At 49.8% G+C, this 17,831-nt stretch overlaps 21 non-coding genes across 21 annotated transcripts; all 21 read right to left on the bottom strand.

Annotated features, from left to right (window-relative positions):
• Positions 1-522: 522 nt before the first annotated feature.
• Positions 523-594, bottom strand: trnaq-cug (transfer RNA glutamine (anticodon CUG)). The gene has a single exon. It is a non-coding gene; the product is annotated as a tRNA-Gln (tRNA).
• A 1,447-nt stretch (positions 595-2,041) lies between these two features.
• trnaf-gaa (transfer RNA phenylalanine (anticodon GAA)) lies at positions 2,042-2,114 on the bottom strand. The gene has a single exon. It is a non-coding gene; the product is annotated as a tRNA-Phe (tRNA).
• A 1,192-nt stretch (positions 2,115-3,306) lies between these two features.
• Positions 3,307-3,378, bottom strand: trnaq-cug (transfer RNA glutamine (anticodon CUG)). Its single transcript has one exon. It is a non-coding gene; the product is annotated as a tRNA-Gln (tRNA).
• A 1,149-nt stretch (positions 3,379-4,527) lies between these two features.
• trnai-aau (transfer RNA isoleucine (anticodon AAU)) lies at positions 4,528-4,601 on the bottom strand. The gene has a single exon. It is a non-coding gene; the product is annotated as a tRNA-Ile (tRNA).
• Positions 4,602-4,698: 97 nt separating this feature from the next.
• trnaq-cug (transfer RNA glutamine (anticodon CUG)) lies at positions 4,699-4,770 on the bottom strand. The gene has a single exon. It is a non-coding gene; the product is annotated as a tRNA-Gln (tRNA).
• A 1,320-nt stretch (positions 4,771-6,090) lies between these two features.
• trnaq-cug (transfer RNA glutamine (anticodon CUG)) lies at positions 6,091-6,162 on the bottom strand. The gene has a single exon. It is a non-coding gene; the product is annotated as a tRNA-Gln (tRNA).
• Positions 6,163-6,725: 563 nt separating this feature from the next.
• trnag-acc (transfer RNA glycine (anticodon ACC)) lies at positions 6,726-6,796 on the bottom strand. Its single transcript has one exon. It is a non-coding gene; the product is annotated as a tRNA-Gly (tRNA).
• A 515-nt stretch (positions 6,797-7,311) lies between these two features.
• On the bottom strand, positions 7,312-7,385 carry trnai-aau (transfer RNA isoleucine (anticodon AAU)). The gene has a single exon. It is a non-coding gene; the product is annotated as a tRNA-Ile (tRNA).
• Positions 7,386-7,482: 97 nt separating this feature from the next.
• On the bottom strand, positions 7,483-7,554 carry trnaq-cug (transfer RNA glutamine (anticodon CUG)). The gene has a single exon. It is a non-coding gene; the product is annotated as a tRNA-Gln (tRNA).
• Positions 7,555-7,609: 55 nt separating this feature from the next.
• trnaf-gaa (transfer RNA phenylalanine (anticodon GAA)) lies at positions 7,610-7,682 on the bottom strand. Its single transcript has one exon. It is a non-coding gene; the product is annotated as a tRNA-Phe (tRNA).
• A 1,021-nt stretch (positions 7,683-8,703) lies between these two features.
• trnai-aau (transfer RNA isoleucine (anticodon AAU)) lies at positions 8,704-8,777 on the bottom strand. Its single transcript has one exon. It is a non-coding gene; the product is annotated as a tRNA-Ile (tRNA).
• A 1,318-nt stretch (positions 8,778-10,095) lies between these two features.
• trnai-aau (transfer RNA isoleucine (anticodon AAU)) lies at positions 10,096-10,169 on the bottom strand. Its single transcript has one exon. It is a non-coding gene; the product is annotated as a tRNA-Ile (tRNA).
• Positions 10,170-10,266: 97 nt separating this feature from the next.
• Positions 10,267-10,338, bottom strand: trnaq-cug (transfer RNA glutamine (anticodon CUG)). The gene has a single exon. It is a non-coding gene; the product is annotated as a tRNA-Gln (tRNA).
• Positions 10,339-11,658: 1,320 nt separating this feature from the next.
• trnaq-cug (transfer RNA glutamine (anticodon CUG)) lies at positions 11,659-11,730 on the bottom strand. The gene has a single exon. It is a non-coding gene; the product is annotated as a tRNA-Gln (tRNA).
• A 563-nt stretch (positions 11,731-12,293) lies between these two features.
• trnag-acc (transfer RNA glycine (anticodon ACC)) lies at positions 12,294-12,364 on the bottom strand. The gene has a single exon. It is a non-coding gene; the product is annotated as a tRNA-Gly (tRNA).
• A 686-nt stretch (positions 12,365-13,050) lies between these two features.
• trnaq-cug (transfer RNA glutamine (anticodon CUG)) lies at positions 13,051-13,122 on the bottom strand. The gene has a single exon. It is a non-coding gene; the product is annotated as a tRNA-Gln (tRNA).
• A 55-nt stretch (positions 13,123-13,177) lies between these two features.
• trnaf-gaa (transfer RNA phenylalanine (anticodon GAA)) lies at positions 13,178-13,250 on the bottom strand. The gene has a single exon. It is a non-coding gene; the product is annotated as a tRNA-Phe (tRNA).
• Positions 13,251-14,442: 1,192 nt separating this feature from the next.
• On the bottom strand, positions 14,443-14,514 carry trnaq-cug (transfer RNA glutamine (anticodon CUG)). Its single transcript has one exon. It is a non-coding gene; the product is annotated as a tRNA-Gln (tRNA).
• Positions 14,515-15,663: 1,149 nt separating this feature from the next.
• Positions 15,664-15,737, bottom strand: trnai-aau (transfer RNA isoleucine (anticodon AAU)). Its single transcript has one exon. It is a non-coding gene; the product is annotated as a tRNA-Ile (tRNA).
• Positions 15,738-16,462: 725 nt separating this feature from the next.
• Positions 16,463-16,533, bottom strand: trnag-gcc (transfer RNA glycine (anticodon GCC)). Its single transcript has one exon. It is a non-coding gene; the product is annotated as a tRNA-Gly (tRNA).
• Positions 16,534-17,219: 686 nt separating this feature from the next.
• trnaq-cug (transfer RNA glutamine (anticodon CUG)) lies at positions 17,220-17,291 on the bottom strand. Its single transcript has one exon. It is a non-coding gene; the product is annotated as a tRNA-Gln (tRNA).
• Positions 17,292-17,831: the final 540 nt, after the last annotated feature.

The following is a 17,831-nucleotide window of genomic DNA, read 5'->3' as shown; positions in this document are numbered from 1 at the left end:
CGGGATGCTTGACAACTCCGTCGACTTTTCCAATAAATGCCTCCAAAAAAGCTCGTTCCATCAGAAACTTGTAAACAACACCAGAAGGCAGCATGGTTTTACAGTGCGGGTTGGATTTTTCTTCAAGAACTACTACGCTCTTTGAGCAAATTGTGTATGTAGACGTACACTTTGCCAGTCCACTTGCTGCAGAATTGTCAGCTAAGAGAAATGCGTGTATCCTCCATTTCTTTTTCTCACCACGACGCAGGTGAATCTGGCACGACTGTGTTCTTATAATCACGTCGGACACTTTCATTTTCCTTACCTCTGATCTCCAAGCACTCCGACCACCGGGAAAAAGAGAAAGCGTGGCCCGTATGGGGATCGATCCCATGACCTTGGCGTTATTAGCACCACGCTCTAACCAGCTGAGCTAACTGGCCAAGCGGCAGAAAAGGTCGGCTACACCACATGCAAAAAGTGCAAAAGAAACGTTTTTGGGCAAGAGTGCGCCTTGGGGCGCAAAATTGAGCCCATGACAGGTCCCACCGAGATTTGAACTCGGATCGCTGGATTCAGAGCCCAGAGTGCTAACCATTACACCATGGAACCAGCGGGTACATCGCAGCCCAAGGCGGAGACGAGCTCCAAGACTCACGTCACGTGCTGCCAAAACCCGGGATTGAACCAGGGACCTTTAGATCTTCAGTCTAACGTTCTCCCAACTGAGCTATTCCGGCACAACCGTGAGCGCCACTCTTGCCGTTTTCTGCCTCTTTCTTTGGAGCCCATCTCCCCACCTGAGCCACATGCAGTGAATGTCAACCTGGAGCAGCAGCAAGCTATGAGAAGTGTCCGATTTTAAGCCATAGTACGGTACACGAGTCAGGTGAGAGGCTCTTCTCAAGCTAACACGAGACTGTTGCTCAACAAAGACAATATGTCAGACAGTGGAATGTGTGAGAAAGTGCACAGATGCAAGGATGGGCAAGAAGGCGGTCAGAAGTGTGAAGCTGAGATGCCTCTGTGTAGTTTTTAGCTAGGGGAACTGTAATGAGCCAGCCTCAGGGCTCCGCTTGCCAGGGGTTGAGCGGAAATGTGGAGTACCTGTCTTGAGATAAGACTGAATTAGCTGGAGTTCAGCGCTGAGTGTACAGTTATTAAAAGAGCCGCTTTGCATTGGCCGGGAATCGAACCCGGGCCTCCCGCGTGGCAGGCGAGAATTCTACCACTGAACCACCCATGCAAACACACGAGACCGGCTTTCCGCCGAAAGACCGGAAAAATTGCTAAAGCAAAAACGGAGCGATGACAGCTCATTTCACACAACTGTTAAGATCAACGGAGTATTTATAAATTGAAGTGCTTGAAGCACAAGAACTCTGGGACCTTCTAGTGGAAGTGCTGCTTCGGGATGCTTGACAACTCCGTCGACTTTTCCAATAAATGCCTCCAAAAAAGCTCGTTCCATCAGAAACTTGTAAACAACACCAGAAGGCAGCATGGTTTTACAGTGCGGGTTGGATTTTTCTTCAAGAACTACTACGCTCTTTGAGCAAATTGTGTATGTAGACGTACACTTTGCCAGTCCACTTGCTGCAGAATTGTCAGCTAAGAGAAATGCGTGTATCCTCCATTTCTTTTTCTCAACACGACGCAGGTGAATCTGGCACGACTGTGTTCTTATAATCACGTCGGACACTTTCATTTTCCTTACCTCTGATCTCCAAGCACTCCGACCACCGGGAAAAAGAGAAAGCGTGGCCCGTATGGGGATCGAGCCCATGACCTTCGCGTTATTAGCACCACGCTCTAACCAGCTGAGCTAACTGGCCAAGCGGCAGAAAAGGTCGGCTACACCACATGCAAAAAGTGCAAAAGAAACGTTTTTGGGCAAGAGTGCGCCTTGGGGCGCAAAACTGAGCCCATGACAGGTCCCACCGAGATTTGAACTCGGATCGCTGGATTCAGAGCCCAGAGTGCTAACCATCACACCATGGAACCAGCGGGTACATCGCAGCCCAAGGCGGAGACGAGCTCCAAGACTCACGTCACGTGCTGCCAGAACCCGGGATTGAACCAGGGACCTTTAGATCTTCAGTCTAACGCTCTACCAACTGAGCTATTCCGGCACAACTGTGAGCTCCACTCTTGCCGTTTTCTGCCTCTTTCTTTGGAGCCCATCTCCCCACCTGAGCCACATGCAGTGAATGTCAACCTGGAGCAGCAGCAAGCTATGAGAAGTGTCCGATTTTAAGCCATAGTACGGTACACGAGTCAGGTGAGAGGCTCTTCTCAAGCTAACACGAGACTGTTGCTCAACAAAGACAATATGTCAGACAGTGGAATGTGTGAGAAAGTGCACAGATGCAAGGATGGGCAAGAAGGCGGTCAGAAGTGTGAAGCTGAGATGCCTCTGTGTAGTTTTTAGCTAGGGGAACTGTAATGAGCCAGCCTCAGGGCTCCGCTTGCCAGGGGTTGAGCGGAAATGTGGAGTACCTGTCTTGAGATAAGACTGAATTAGCTGGAGTTCAGCGCTGAGTGTACAGTTATTAAAAGAGCCGCTTTGCATTGGCCGGGAATCGAACCCGGGCCTCCCGCGTGGCAGGCGAGAATTCTACCACTGAACCACCCATGCAAACACACGAGACCGGCTTTCCGCCGAAAGACCGGAAAAATTGCTAAAGCAAAAACGGAGTGATGACAGCTCATTTCACACAACTGTTAAGATCAACGGAGTATTTATAAATTGAAGTGCTTGAAGCACAAGAACTCTGGGACCTTCTAGTGGAAGTGCTGCTTCGGGATGCTTGACAACTCCGTCGACTTTTCCAATAAATGCCTCCAAAAAAGCTCGTTCCATCAGAAACTTGTAAACAACACCAGAAGGCAGCATGGTTTTACAGTGCGGGTTGGATTTTTCTTCAAGAACTACTACGCTCTTTGAGCAAATTGTGTATGTAGACGTACACTTTGCCAGTCCACTTGCTGCATTATTGTCAGCTAAGAGAAATGCGTGTATCCTCCATTTCTTTTTCTCACCACGACGCAGGTGAATCTGGCACGACTGTGTTCTTATAATCACGTCGGACACTTTCATTTTCCTTACCTCTGATCTCCAAGCACTCCGACCACCGGGAAAAAGAGAAAGCGTGGCCCGTATGGGGATCGATCCCATGACCTTGGCGTTATTAGCACCACGCTCTAACCAGCTGAGCTAACTGGCCAAGCGGCAGAAAAGGTCGGCTACACCACATGCAAAAAGTGCAAAAGAAACGTTTTTGGGCAAGAGTGCGCCTTGGGGCGCAAAATTGAGCCCATGACAGGTCCCACCGAGATTTGAACTCGGATCGCTGGATTCAGAGCCCAGAGTGCTAACCATTACACCATGGAACCAGCGGGTACATCGCAGCCCAAGGCGGAGACGAGCTCCAAGACTCACGTCACGTGCTGCCAGAACCCGGGATTGAACCAGGGACCTTTAGATCTTCAGTCTAACGTTCTCCCAACTGAGCTATTCCGGCACAACCGTGAGCGCCACTCTTGCCGTTTTCTGCCTCTTTCTTTGGAGCCCATCTCCCCACCTGAGCCACATGCAGTGAATGTCAACCTGGAGCAGCAGCAAGCTATGAGAAGTGTCCGATTTTAAGCCATAGTACGGTACACGAGTCAGGTGAGAGGCTCTTCTCAAGCTAACACGAGACTGTTGCTCAACAAAGACAATATGTCAGACAGTGGAATGTGTGAGAAAGTGCACAGATGCAAGGATGGGCAAGAAGGCGGTCAGAAGTGTGAAGCTGAGATGCCTCTGTGTAGTTTTTAGCTAGGGGAACTGTAATGAGCCAGCCTCAGGGCTCCGCTTGCCAGGGGTTGAGCGGAAATGTGGAGTACCTGTCTTGAGATAAGACTGAATTAGCTGGAGTTCAGCGCTGAGTGTACAGTTATTAAAAGAGCCGCTTTGCATTGGCCGGGAATCGAACCCGGGCCTCCCGCGTGGCAGGCGAGAATTCTACCACTGAACCACCCATGCAAACACACGAGACCGGCTTTCCGCCGAAAGACCGGAAAAATTGCTAAAGCAAAAACGGAGCGATGACAGCTCATTTCACACAACTGTTAAGATCAACGGAGTATTTATAAATTGAAGTGCTTGAAGCACAAGAACTCTGGGACCTTCTAGTGGAAGTGCTGCTTCGGGATGCTTGACAACTCCGTCGACTTTTCCAATAAATGCCTCCAAAAAAGCTCGTTCCATCAGAAAGTTGTAAACAACACCAGAAGGCAGCATGGTTTTACAGTGCGGGTTGGATTTTTCTTCAAGAACTACTACGCTCTTTGAGCAAATTGTGTATGTAGACGTACACTTTGCCAGTCCACTTGCTGCAGAATTGTCAGCTAAGAGAAATGCGTGTATCCTCCATTTCTTTTTCTCACCACGACGCAGGTGAATCTGGCACGACTGTGTTCTTATCATCACGTCGGACACTTTCATTTTCCCTACCTCTGATCTCCAAGCACTCCGACCACCGGGAGAAAGAGAAAGCGTGGCCCGTATGGGGATCGAACCCATGACCTTGGCGTTATTAGCACCACGCTCTGACCAGCTGAGCTAACCGGCCAAGCGGCAGAAAAGGTCGGCTACACCACATGCAAAAAGTGGAAAAGAAACGTTTTTGGGCAAGAGTGCGCCTTGGGGCGCAAAACTGAGCCCATGACAGGTCCCACCGAGATTTGAACTCGGATCGCTGGATTCAGAGCCCAGAGTGCTAACCATTACACCATGGAACCAGCGGGTACATCGCAGCCCAAGGCGGAGACGAGCTCCAAGACTCACGTCACGTGCTGCCAGAACCCGGGATTGAACCAGGGACCTTTAGATCTTCAGTCTAACGTTCTCCCAACTGAGCTATTCCGGCACAACCGTGAGCGCCACTCTTGCCGTTTTCTGCCTCTTTCTTTGGAGCCCATCTCCCCACCTGAGCCACATGCAGTGAATGTCAACCTGGAGCAGCAGCAAGCTATGAGAAGTGTCCGATTTTAAGCCATAGTACGGTACACGAGTCAGGTGAGAGGCTCTTCTCAAGCTAACACGAGACTGTTGCTCAACAAAGACAATATGTCAGACAGTGGAATGTGTGAGAAAGTGCACAGATGCAAGGATGGGCAAGAAGGCGGTCAGAAGTGTGAAGCTGAGATGCCTCTGTGTAGTTTTTAGCTAGGGGAACTGTAATGAGCCAGCCTCAGGGCTCCGCTTGCCAGGGGTTGAGCGGAAATGTGGAGTACCTGTCTTGAGATAAGACTGAATTAGCTGGAGTTCAGCGCTGAGTGTACAGTTATTAAAAGAGCCGCTTTGCATTGGCCGGGAATCGAACCCGGGCCTCCCGCGTGGCAGGCGAGAATTCTACCACTGAACCACCCATGCAAACACACGAGACCGGCTTTCCGCCGAAAGACCGGAAAAATTGCTAAAGCAAAAACGGAGCGATGACAGTTCATTTCACACAACTGTTAAGATCAACGGAGTATTTATAAATTGAAGTGCTTGAAGCACAAGAACTCTGGGACCTTCTAGTGGAAGTGCTGCTTCGGGATGCTTGACAACTCCGTCGACTTTTCCAATAAATGCCTCCAAAAAAGCTCGTTCCATCAGAAACTTGTAAACAACACCAGAAGGCAGCATGGTTTTACAGTGCGGGTTGGATTTTTCTTCAAGAACTACTACGCTCTTTGAGCAAATTGTGTATGTAGACGTACACTTTGCCAGTCCACTTGCTGCAGAATTGTCAGCTAAGAGAAATGCGTGTATCCTCCATTTCTTTTTCTCACCACGACGCAGGTGAATCTGGCACGACTGTGTTCTTATAATCACGTCGGACACTTTCATTTTCCTTACCTCTGATCTCCAAGCACTCCGACCACCGGGAGAAAGAGAAAGCGTGGCCCGTATGGGGATCGAACCCATGACCTTGGCGTTATTAGCACCATGCTCTAACCAGCTGAGCTAACCAGCTAAGCGGCAGAAAAGGTCGGCTACACCACATGCAAAAAGTGCAAAAGAAACGTTTTTGGGCAAGAGTGCGCCTTGGGGCGCAAAACTGAGCCCATGACAGGTCCCACCGAGATTTGAACTCGGATCGCTGGATTCAGAGCCCAGAGTGCTAACCATTACACCATGGAACCAGCGGGTACATCGCAGCCCAAGGCGGAGACGAGCTCCAAGACTCACGTCACGTGCTGCCAGAACCCGGGATTGAACCAGGGACTTTTAGATCTTCAGTCTAACGCTCTCCCAACTGAGCTATTCCGGCACAACCGTGAGCTCCACTCTTGCCGTTTTCTGCCTCTTTCTTTGGAGCCCATCTCCCCACCTGAGCCACATGCAGTGAATGTCAACCTGGAGTAGCAGCAAGCTATGAGAAGTGTCCGATTTTAAGCCATAGTACAGTACACGAGTCAGGTGAGAGGCTCTTCTCAAGCTAACACGAGACTGTTGCTCAACAAAGACAATATGTCAGACAGTGGAATGTGTGAGAAAGTGCACAGATGCAAGGATGGGCAAGAAGGCGGTCAGAAGTGTGAAGCTGAGATGCCTCTGTGTAGTTTTTAGCTAGGGGAACTGTAATGAGCCAGCCTCAGGGCTCCGCTTGCCAGGGGTTGAGCGGAAATGTGGAGTACCTGTCTTGAGATAAGACTGAATTAGCTGGAGTTCAGCGCTGAGTGTACAGTTATTAAAAGAGCCGCTTTGCATTGGCCGGGAATCGAACCCGGGCCTCCCGCGTGGTAGGCGAGAATTCTACCACTGAACCACCCATGCAAACACACGAGACCGGCTTTCCGCCGAAAGACCGGAAAAATTGCTAAAGCAAAAACGGAGTGATGACAGCTCATTTCACACAACTGTTAAGATCAACGGAGTATTTATAAATTGAAGTGCTTGAAGCACAAGAACTCTGGGACCTTCTAGTGGAAGTGCTGCTTCGGGATGCTTGACAACTCCGTCGACTTTTCCAATAAATGCCTCCAAAAAAGCTCGTTCCATCAGAAACTTGTAAACAACACCAGAAGGCAGCATGGTTTTACAGTGCGGGTTGGATTTTTCTTCAAGAACTACTACGCTCTTTGAGCAAATTGTGTATGTAGACGTACACTTTGCCAGTCCACTTGCTGCAGAATTGTCAGCTAAGAGAAATGCGTGTATCCTCCGTTTCTTTTTCTCACCACGACGCAGGTGAATCTGGCACGACTGTGTTCTTATAATCAAGTTGGACACTTTCATTTTCCTTACCTCTGATCTCCAAGTACTCCGACCACCGGGAGAAAGAGAAAGCGTGGCCCGTATGGGGATCGAACCCATGACCTTGGCGTTATTAGCACCACGCTCTAACCAGCTGAGCTAACCGGCCAAGCGGCAGAAAAGGTCGGCTACACCACATGCAAAAAGTGCAAAAGAAATGTTTTTGGGCAAGAGTGCGCCTTGGGGCGCAAAACTGAGCCCATGACAGGTCCCACCGAGATTTGAACTCGGATCGCTGGATTCAGAGCCCAGAGTGCTAACCATTACACCATGGAACCAGCGGGTACATTGCAGCCCAAGGCGGAGACGAGCTCCAAGACTCACGTCACGTGCTGCCAGAACCCGGGATTGAACCAGGGACCTTTAGATCTTCAGTCTAACGCTCTCCCAACTGAGCTATTCCGGCACAACCGTGAGCTCCACTCTTGCCGTTTTCTGCCTCTTTCTTTGGAGCCCATCTCCCCACCTGAGCCACATGCAGTGAATGTCAACCTGGAGCAGCAGCAAGCTATGAGAAGTGTCCGATTTTAAGCCATAGTACGGTACACGAGTCAGGTGAGAGGCTCTTCTCAAGCTAACACGAGACTGTTGCTCAACAAAGACAATATGTCAGACAGTGGAATGTGTGAGAAAGTGCACAGATGCAAGGATGGGCAAGAAGGCGGTCAGAAGTGTGAAGCTGAGATGCCTCTGTGTAGTTTTTAGCTAGGGGAACTGTAATGAGCCAGCCTCAGGGCTCCGCTTGCCAGGGGTTGAGCGGAAATGTGGAGTACCTGTCTTGAGATAAGACTGAATTAGCTGGAGTTCAGCGCTGAGTGTACAGTTATTAAAAGAGCCGCTTTGCATTGGCCGGGAATCGAACCCGGGCCTCCCGCGTGGCAGGCGAGAATTTTACCACTGAACCACCCATGCAAACACATGAGACCGGCTTTCCGCCGAAAGACCGGAAAAATTGCTAAAGCAAAAACGGAGTGATGACAGCTCATTTCACACAACTGTTAAGATCAACGGAGTATTTATAAATTGAAGTGCTTGAAGCACAAGAACTCTGGGACCTTCTAGTGGAAGTGCTGCTTCGGGATGCTTGACAACTCCGTCGACTTTTCCAATAAATGCCTCCAAAAAAGCTCGTTCCATCAGAAACTTGTAAACAACACCAGAAGGCAGCATGGTTTTACAGTGCGGGTTGGATTTTTCTTCAAGAACTACTACGCTCTTTGAGCAAATTGTGTATGTAGACGTACACTTTGCCAGTCCACTTGCTGCAGAATTGTCAGCTAAGAGAAATGCGTGTATCCTCCATTTCTTTTTCTCACCACGACGCAGGTGAATCTGGCACGACTGTGTTCTTATCATCACGTCGGACACTTTCATTTTCCCTACCTCTGATCTCCAAGCACTCCGACCACCGGGAGAAAGCGAAAGCGTGGCCCGTATGGGGATCGAACCCATGACCTTGGCGTTATTAGCACCACGCTCTGACCAGCTGAGCTAACCGGCCAAGCGGCAGAAAAGGTCGGCTACACCACATGCAAAAAGTGGAAAAGAAACGTTTTTGGGCAAGAGTGCGCCTTGGGGCGCAAAACTGAGCCCATGACAGGTCCCACCGAGATTTGAACTTGGATCGCTGGATTCAGAGCCCAGAGTGCTAACCATTACACCATGGAACCAGCGGGTACATCGCAGCCCAAGGCGGAGACGAGCTCCAAGACTCACGTCACGTGCTGCCAGAACCCGGGATTGAACCAGGGACCTTTAGATCTTCAGTCTAACGTTCTCCCAACTGAGCTATTCCGGCACAACCGTGAGCGCCACTCTTGCCGTTTTCTGCCTCTTTCTTTGGAGCCCATCTCCCCACCTGAGCCACATGCAGTGAATGTCAACCTGGAGCAGCAGCAAGCTATGAGAAGTGTCCGATTTTAAGCCATAGTACGGTACACGAGTCAGGTGAGAGGCTCTTCTCAAGCTAACACGAGACTGTTGCTCAACAAAGACAATATGTCAGACAGTGGAATGTGTGAGAAAGTGCACAGATGCAAGGATGGGCAAGAAGGCGGTCAGAAGTGTGAAGCTGAGATGCCTCTGTGTAGTTTTTAGCTAGGGGAACTGTAATGAGCCAGCCTCAGGGCTCCGCTTGCCAGGGGTTGAGCGGAAATGTGGAGTACCTGTCTTGAGATAAGACTGAATTAGCTGGAGTTCAGCGCTGAGTGTACAGTTATTAAAAGAGCCGCTTTGCATTGGCCGAGAATCGAACCCGGGCCTCCCGCGTGGCAGGCGAGAATTTTACCACTGAACCACCCATGCAAACACATGAGACCGGCTTTCCGCCGAAAGACCGGAAAAATTGCTAAAGCAAAAACGGAGTGATGACAGCTCATTTCACACAACTGTTAAGATCAACGGAGTATTTATAAATTGAAGTGCTTGAAGCACAAGAACTCTGGGACCTTCTAGTGGAAGTGCTGCTTCGGGATGCTTGACAACTCCGTCGACTTTTCCAATAAATGCCTCCAAAAAAGCTCGTTCCATCAGAAACTTGTAAACAACACCAGAAGGCAGCATGGTTTTACAGTGCGGGTTGGATTTTTCTTCAAGAACTACTACGCTCTTTGAGCAAATTGTGTATGTAGACGTACACTTTGCCAGTCCACTTGCTGCAGAATTGTCAGCTAAGAGAAATGCGTGTATCCTCCATTTCTTTTTCTCACCACGACGCAGGTGAATCTGGCACGACTGTGTTCTTATCATCACGTCGGACACTTTCATTTTCCCTACCTCTGATCTCCAAGCACTCCGACCACCGGGAGAAAGAGAAAGCGTGGCCCGTATGGGGATCGAACCCATGACCTTGGCGTTATTAGCACCACGCTCTGACCAGCTGAGCTAACCGGCCAAGCGGCAGAAAAGGTCGGCTACACCACATGCAAAAAGTGGAAAAGAAACGTTTTTGGGCAAGAGTGCGCCTTGGGGCGCAAAACTGAGTCCATGACAGGTCCCACCGAGATTTGAACTCGGATCGCTGGATTCAGAGCCCAGAGTGCTAACCATTACACCATGGAACCAGCGGGTACATCGCAGCCCAAGGCGGAGACGAGCTCCAAGACTCACGTCACGTGCTGCCAGAACCCGGGATTGAACCAGGGACCTTTAGATCTTCAGTCTAACGTTCTCCCAACTGAGCTATTCCGGCACAACCGTGAGCGCCACTCTTGCCGTTTTCTGCCTCTTTCTTTGGAGCCCATCTCCCCACCTGAGCCACATGCAGTGAATGTCAACCTGGAGCAGCAGCAAGCTATGAGAAGTGTCCGATTTTAAGCCATAGTACGGTACACGAGTCAGGTGAGAGGCTCTTCTCAAGCTAACACGAGACTGTTGCTCAACAAAGACAATATGTCAGACAGTGGAATGTGTGAGAAAGTGCACAGATGCAAGGATGGGCAAGAAGGCGGTCAGAAGTGTGAAGCTGAGATGCCTCTGTGTAGTTTTTAGCTAGGGGAACTGTAATGAGCCAGCCTCAGGGCTCCGCTTGCCAGGGGTTGAGCGGAAATGTGGAGTACCTGTCTTGAGATAAGACTGAATTAGCTGGAGTTCAGCGCTGAGTGTACAGTTATTAAAAGAGCCGCTTTGCATTGGCCGGGAATCGAACCCGGGCCTCCCGCGTGGCAGGCGAGAATTCTACCACTGAACCACCCATGCAAACACACGAGACCGGCTTTCCGCCGAAAGACCGGAAAAATTGCTAAAGCAAAAACGGAGCGATGACAGCTCATTTCACACAACTGTTAAGATCAACGGAGTATTTATAAATTGAAGTGCTTGAAGCACAAGAACTCTGGGACCTTCTAGTGGAAGTGCTGCTTCGGGATGCTTGACAACTCCGTCGACTTTTCCAATAAATGCCTCCAAAAAAGCTCGTTCCATCAGAAACTTGTAAACAACACCAGAAGGCAGCATGGTTTTACAGTGCGGGTTGGATTTTTCTTCAAGAACTACTACGCTCTTTGAGCAAATTGTGTATGTAGACGTACACTTTGCCAGTCCACTTGCTGCAGAATTGTCAGCTAAGAGAAATGCGTGTATCCTCCATTTCTTTTTCTCACCACGACGCAGGTGAATCTGGCACGACTGTGTTCTTATAATCACGTCGGACACTTTCATTTTCCTTACCTCTGATCTCCAAGCACTCCGACCACCGGGAGAAAGAGAAAGCGTGGCCCGTATGGGGATCGAACCCATGACCTTGGCGTTATTAGCACCATGCTCTAACCAGCTGAGCTAACCAGCCAAGCGGCAGAAAAGGTCGGCTACACCACATGCAAAAAGTGCAAAAGAAACGTTTTTGGGCAAGAGTGCGCCTTGGGGCGCAAAACTGAGCCCATGACAGGTCCCACCGAGATTTGAACTCGGATCGCTGGATTCAGAGCCCAGAGTGCTAACCATTACACCATGGAACCAGCGGGTACATCGCAGCCCAAGGCGGAGACGAGCTCCAAGACTCACGTCACGTGCTGCCAGAACCCGGGATTGAACCAGGGACTTTTAGATCTTCAGTCTAACACTCTCCCAACTGAGCTATTCCGGCACAACCGTGAGCTCCACTCTTGCCGTTTTCTGCCTCTTTCTTTGGAGCCCATCTCCCCACCTGAGCCACATGCAGTGAATGTCAACCTGGAGTAGCAGCAAGCTATGAGAAGTGTCCGATTTTAAGCCATAGTACAGTACACGAGTCAGGTGAGAGGCTCTTCTCAAGCTAACACGAGACTGTTGCTCAACAAAGACAATATGTCAGACAGTGGAATGTGTGAGAAAGTGCACAGATGCAAGGATGGGCAAGAAGGCGGTCAGAAGTGTGAAGCTGAGATGCCTCTGTGTAGTTTTTAGCTAGGGGAACTGTAATGAGCCAGCCTCAGGGCTCCGCTTGCCAGGGGTTGAGCGGAAATGTGGAGTACCTGTCTTGAGATAAGACTGAATTAGCTGGAGTTCAGCGCTGAGTGTACAGTTATTAAAAGAGCCGCTTTGCATTGGCCGGGAATCGAACCCGGGCCTCCCGCGTGGTAGGCGAGAATTCTACCACTGAACCACCCATGCAAACACACGAGACCGGCTTTCCGCCGAAAGACCGGAAAAATTGCTAAAGCAAAAACGGAGTGATGACAGCTCATTTCACACAACTGTTAAGATCAACGGAGTATTTATAAATTGAAGTGCTTGAAGCACAAGAACTCTGGGACCTTCTAGTGGAAGTGCTGCTTCGGGATGCTTGACAACTCCGTCGACTTTTCCAATAAATGCCTCCAAAAAAGCTCGTTCCATCAGAAACTTGTAAACAACACCAGAAGGCAGCATGGTTTTACAGTGCGGGTTGGATTTTTCTTCAAGAACTACTACGCTCTTTGAGCAAATTGTGTATGTAGACGTACACTTTGCCAGTCCACTTGCTGCAGAATTGTCAGCTAAGAGAAATGCGTGTATCCTCCATTTCTTTTTCTCACCACGACGCAGGTGAATCTGGCACGACTGTGTTCTTATAATCACGTTGGACACTTTCATTTTCCTTACCTCTGATCTCCAAGTACTCCGACCACCGGGAGAAAGAGAAAGCGTGGCCCGTATGGGGATCGAACCCATGACCTTGGCGTTATTAGCACCACGCTCTAACCAGCTGAGCTAACCGGCAAAGCGGCAGAAAAGGTCGGCTACACCACATGCAAAAAGTGCAAAAGAAATGTTTTTGGGCAAGAGTGCGCCTTGGGGCGCAAAACTGAGCCCATGACAGGTCCCACCGAGATTTGAACTCGGATCGCTGGATTCAGAGCCCAGAGTGCTAACCATTACACCATGGAACCAGCGGGTACATTGCAGCCCAAGGCGGAGACGAGCTCCAAGACTCACGTCACGTGCTGCCAGAACCCGGGATTGAACCAGGGACCTTTAGATCTTCAGTCTAACGCTCTCCCAACTGAGCTATTCCGGCACAACTGTGAGCTCCACTCTTGCCGTTTTCTGCCTCTTTCTTTGGAGCCCATCTCCCCACCTGAGCCACATGCAGTGAATGTCAACCTGGAGCAGCAGCAAGCTATGAGAAGTGTCCGATTTTAAGCCATAGTACGGTACACGAGTCAGGTGAGAGGCTCTTCTCAAGCTAACACGAGACTTTTGCTCAACAAAGACAATATGTCAGACAGTGGAATGTGTGAGAAAGTGCACAGATGCAAGGATGGGCAAGAAGGCGGTCAGAAGTGTGAAGCTGAGATGCCTCTGTGTAGTTTTTAGCTAGGGGAACTGTAATGAGCCAGCCTCAGGGCTCCGCTTGCCAGGGGTTGAGCGGAAATGTGGAGTACCTGTCTTGAGATAAGACTGAATTAGCTGGAGTTCAGCGCTGAGTGTACAGTTATTAAAAGAGCCGCTTTGCATTGGCCGGGAATCGAACCCGGGCCTCCCGCGTGGCAGGCGAGAATTTTACCACTGAACCACCCATGCAAACACATGAGACCGGCTTTCCGCCGAAAGACCGGAAAAATTGCTAAAGCAAAAACGGAGTGATGACAGCTCATTTCACACAACTGTTAAGATCAACGGAGTATTTATAAATTGAAGTGCTTGAAGCACAAGAACTCTGGGACCTTCTAGTGGAAGTGCTGCTTCGGGATGCTTGACAACTCCGTCGACTTTTCCAATAAATGCCTCCAAAAAAGCTCGTTCCATCAGAAACTTGTAAACAACACCAGAAGGCAGCATGGTTTTACAGTGCGGGTTGGATTTTTCTTCAAGAACTACTACGCTCTTTGAGCAAATTGTGTATGTAGACGTACACTTTGCCAGTCCACTTGCTGCAGAATTGTCAGCTAAGAGAAATGCGTGTATCCTCCATTTCTTTTTCTCACCACGACGCAGGTGAATCTGGCACGACTGTGTTCTTATCATCACGTCGGACACTTTCATTTTCCCTACCTCTGATCTCCAAGCACTCCGACCACCGGGAGAAAGAGAAAGCGTGGCCCGTATGGGGATCGAACCCATGACCTTGGCGTTATTAGCACCATGCTCTGACCAGCTGAGCTAACCGGCCAAGCGGCAGAAAAGGTCGGCTACACCACATGCAAAAAGTGGAAAAGAAACGTTTTTGGGCAAGAGTGCGCCTTGGGGCGCAAAACTGAGCCCATGACAGGTCCCACCGAGATTTGAACTCGGATCGCTGGATTCAGAGCCCAGAGTGCTAACCATTACACCATGGAACCAGCGGGTACATCGCAGCCCAAGGCGGAGACGAGCTCCAAGACTCACGTCACGTGCTGCCAGAACCCGGGATTGAACCAGGGACCTTTAGCTCTTCAGTCTAACGCTCTCCCAACTGAGCTATTCCGGCACAACCGTGAGCTCCACTCTTGCCGTTTTCTGCCTCTTTCTTTGGAGCCCATCTCCCCACCTGAGCCACATGCAGTGAATGTCAACCTGGAGCAGCAGCAAGCTATGAGAAGTGTCCGATTTTAAGCCATAGTACGGTACACGAGTCAGGTGAGAGGCTCTTCTCAAGCTAACACGAGACTGTTGCTCAACAAAGACAATATGTCAGACAGTGGAATGTGTGAGAAAGTGCACAGATGCAAGGATGGGCAAGAAGGCGGTCAGAAGTGTGAAGCTGAGATGCCTCTGTGTAGTTTTTAGCTAGGGGAACTGTAATGAGCCAGCCTCAGGGCTCCGCTTGCCAGGGGTTGAGCGGAAATGTGGAGTACCTGTCTTGAGATAAGACTGAATTAGCTGGAGTTCAGCGCTGAGTGTACAGTTATTAAAAGAGCCGCTTTGCATTGGCCGGGAAACGAACCCGGGCCTACCGCATGGCAGGCGAGAATTCTACCACTGAACCACCAATGCAAACACACGAGACCGGCTTTCTGCCGAAAGACCGGAAAAATTGCTAAAGCAAAAACGGAGTGATGACAGCTCATTTCACACAACTGTTAAGATCAACGGAGTATTTATAAATTGAAGTGCTTAAAGCACAAGAACTCTGGGACCTTCTAGTGGAAGTGCTGCTTCGGGATGCTTGACAACTCCGTCGACTTTTCCAATAAATGCCTCCAAAAAAGCTCGTTCCATCAGAAACTTGTAAACAACACCAGAAGGCAGCATGGTTTTACAGTGCGGGTTGGATTTTTCTTCAAGAACTACTACGCTCTTTGAGCAAATTGTGTATGTAGACGTACACTTTGCCAGTCCACTTGCTGCAGAATTGTCAGCTAAGAGAAATGCGTGTATCCTCCATTTCTTTTTCTCACCACGACGCAGGTGAATCTGGCACGACTGTGTTCTTATCATCACGTCGGACACTTTCATTTTCCCTACCTCTGATCTCCAAGCACTCCGACCACCGGGAGAAAGAGAAAGCGTGGCCCGTATGGGGATCGAACCCATGACCTTGGCGTTATTAGCACCACGCTCTAACCAGCTGAGCTAACCGGCCAAGCGGCAGAAAAGGTCGGCTACACCACATGCAAAAAGTGCAAAAGAAACGTTTTTGGGCAAGAGTGCGCCTTGGGGCGCAAAACTGAGCCCATGACAGGTCCCACCGAGATTTGAACTCGGATCGCTGGATTCAGAGCGCTAACCATTACACCAGGGAACCAGCGGGTACATCGCAGCCCAAGGCGGAGACAAGCTCCAAGACTCACGTCACGTGCTGCCAGAACCCGGGATTGAACCAGGGACCTTTAGATCTTCAGTCTAACGCTCGCCCAACTGAGCTATTCCGGCACAACCGTGAGCTCCACTCTTTCCGTTTTCTGCCTCTTTCTTTGGAGCCCATCTCCCCACCTGAGCCACATGCAGTGAATGTCAACCTGGAGCAGCAGCAAGCTATGAGAAGTGTCCGATTTTAAGCCATAGTACGGTACACGAGTCAGGTGAGAGGCTCTTCTCAAGCTAACACGAGACTGTTGCTCAACAAAGACAATATGTCAGACAGTGGAATGTGTGAGAAAGTGCACAGATGCAAGGATGGGCAAGAAGGCGGTCAGAAGTGTGAAGCTGAGATGCCTCTGTGTAGTTTTTAGCTAGGGGAACTGTAATGAGCCAGCCTCAGGGCTCCGCTTGCCAGGGGTTGAGCGGAAATGTGGAGTACCTGTCTTGAGATAAGACTGAATTAGCTGGAGTTCAGCGCTGAGTGTACAGTTATTAAAAGAGCCGCTTTGCATTGGCCGGGAATCGAACCCGGGCCTCCCGCGTGGCAGGCGAGAATTCTACCACTGAACCACCAATGCAAACACACGAGACTGGCTTTCCGCCAAAAGACCGGAAAAATTGCTAAAGCAAAAACGGAGTGATAACAGCTCATTTCACACAACTGTTAAGATCAACGGAGTATTTATAAATTGAAGTGCTTGAAGCACAAGAACTCTGGGACCTTCTAGTGGAAGTGCTGCTTCGGGATGCTTGACAACTCCGTCGACTTTTCCAATAAATGCCTCCAAAAAAGCTCGTTTCATCAGAAAGTTGTAAACAACACCAGAAGGCAGCATGGTTTTACAGTGCGGGTTGGATTTTTCTTCAAAAACTACTACGCTCTTTGAGCAAATTGTGTATGTTGACGTACACTTTGCCAGTCCAATTGCTGCAGAATTGTCAGCTAAGAGAAATGCGTGTATCCTCCATTTCTATTTCTCACCACGACGCAGTTGAATCTGGCACGACTGTGTTCTTATCATCACGTCGGACACTTTCATTTTCCCTACCTCTGATCTCCAAGCACTCCGACCACCGGGAGAAAGAGAAAGCGTGGCCCGTATGGGGATCGAACCCATGACCTTGGCGTTATTAGCACCATGCTCTAACCAGCTGAGCTAACCGGCCAAGCGGCAGAAAAGGTCGGCTACACCACATGTAAAAAGTGCAAAAGAAACGTTTTTGGGCAAGAGTGCGCCTTGGGGCGCAAAACTGCGCCCATGACAGGTCCCACCGAGATTTGAACTCGGATCGCTGGATTCAGAGCCCAGAGTGCTAACCATTACACCATGGAACCAGCGGGTACATCGCAGCCCAAGGCGGAGACGAGCTCCAAGACTCACGTCACGTGCTGCCAGAACCCGGGATTGAACCAGGGACCTTTAGCTCTTCAGTCTAACGCTCTCCCAACTGAGCTATTCCGGCACAACCGTGAGCTCCACTCTTGCCGTTTTCTGCCTCTTTCTTTGGAGCCCATCTCCCCAACTGAGCCACATGCAGTGAATGTCAACCTGGAGCAGCAGCAAGCTATGAGAAGTGTCCGATTTTAAGCCATAGTACGGTACACGAGTCAGGTGAGAGGCTCTTCTCAAGCTAACACGAGACTGTTGCTCAACAAAGACAATATGTCAGACAGTGGAATGTGTGAGAAAGTGCACAGATGCAAGGATGGGCAAGAAGGCGGTCAGAAGTGTGAAGCTGAGATGCCTCTGTGTAGTTTTTAGCTAGGGGAACTGTAATGAGCCAGCCTCAGGGCTCCGCTTGCCAGGGGTTGAGCGGAAATGTGGAGTACCTGTCTTGAGATAAGACTGAATTAGCTGGAGTTCAGCGCTGAGTG

Source organism: Brienomyrus brachyistius, chromosome 16 (genome assembly GCF_023856365.1).
Source record: "Brienomyrus brachyistius isolate T26 chromosome 16, BBRACH_0.4, whole genome shotgun sequence".
Classification (NCBI taxonomy): domain Eukaryota; kingdom Metazoa; phylum Chordata; class Actinopteri; order Osteoglossiformes; family Mormyridae; genus Brienomyrus; species Brienomyrus brachyistius.
This window is presented reverse-complemented; position numbering and strand designations above follow the sequence as displayed.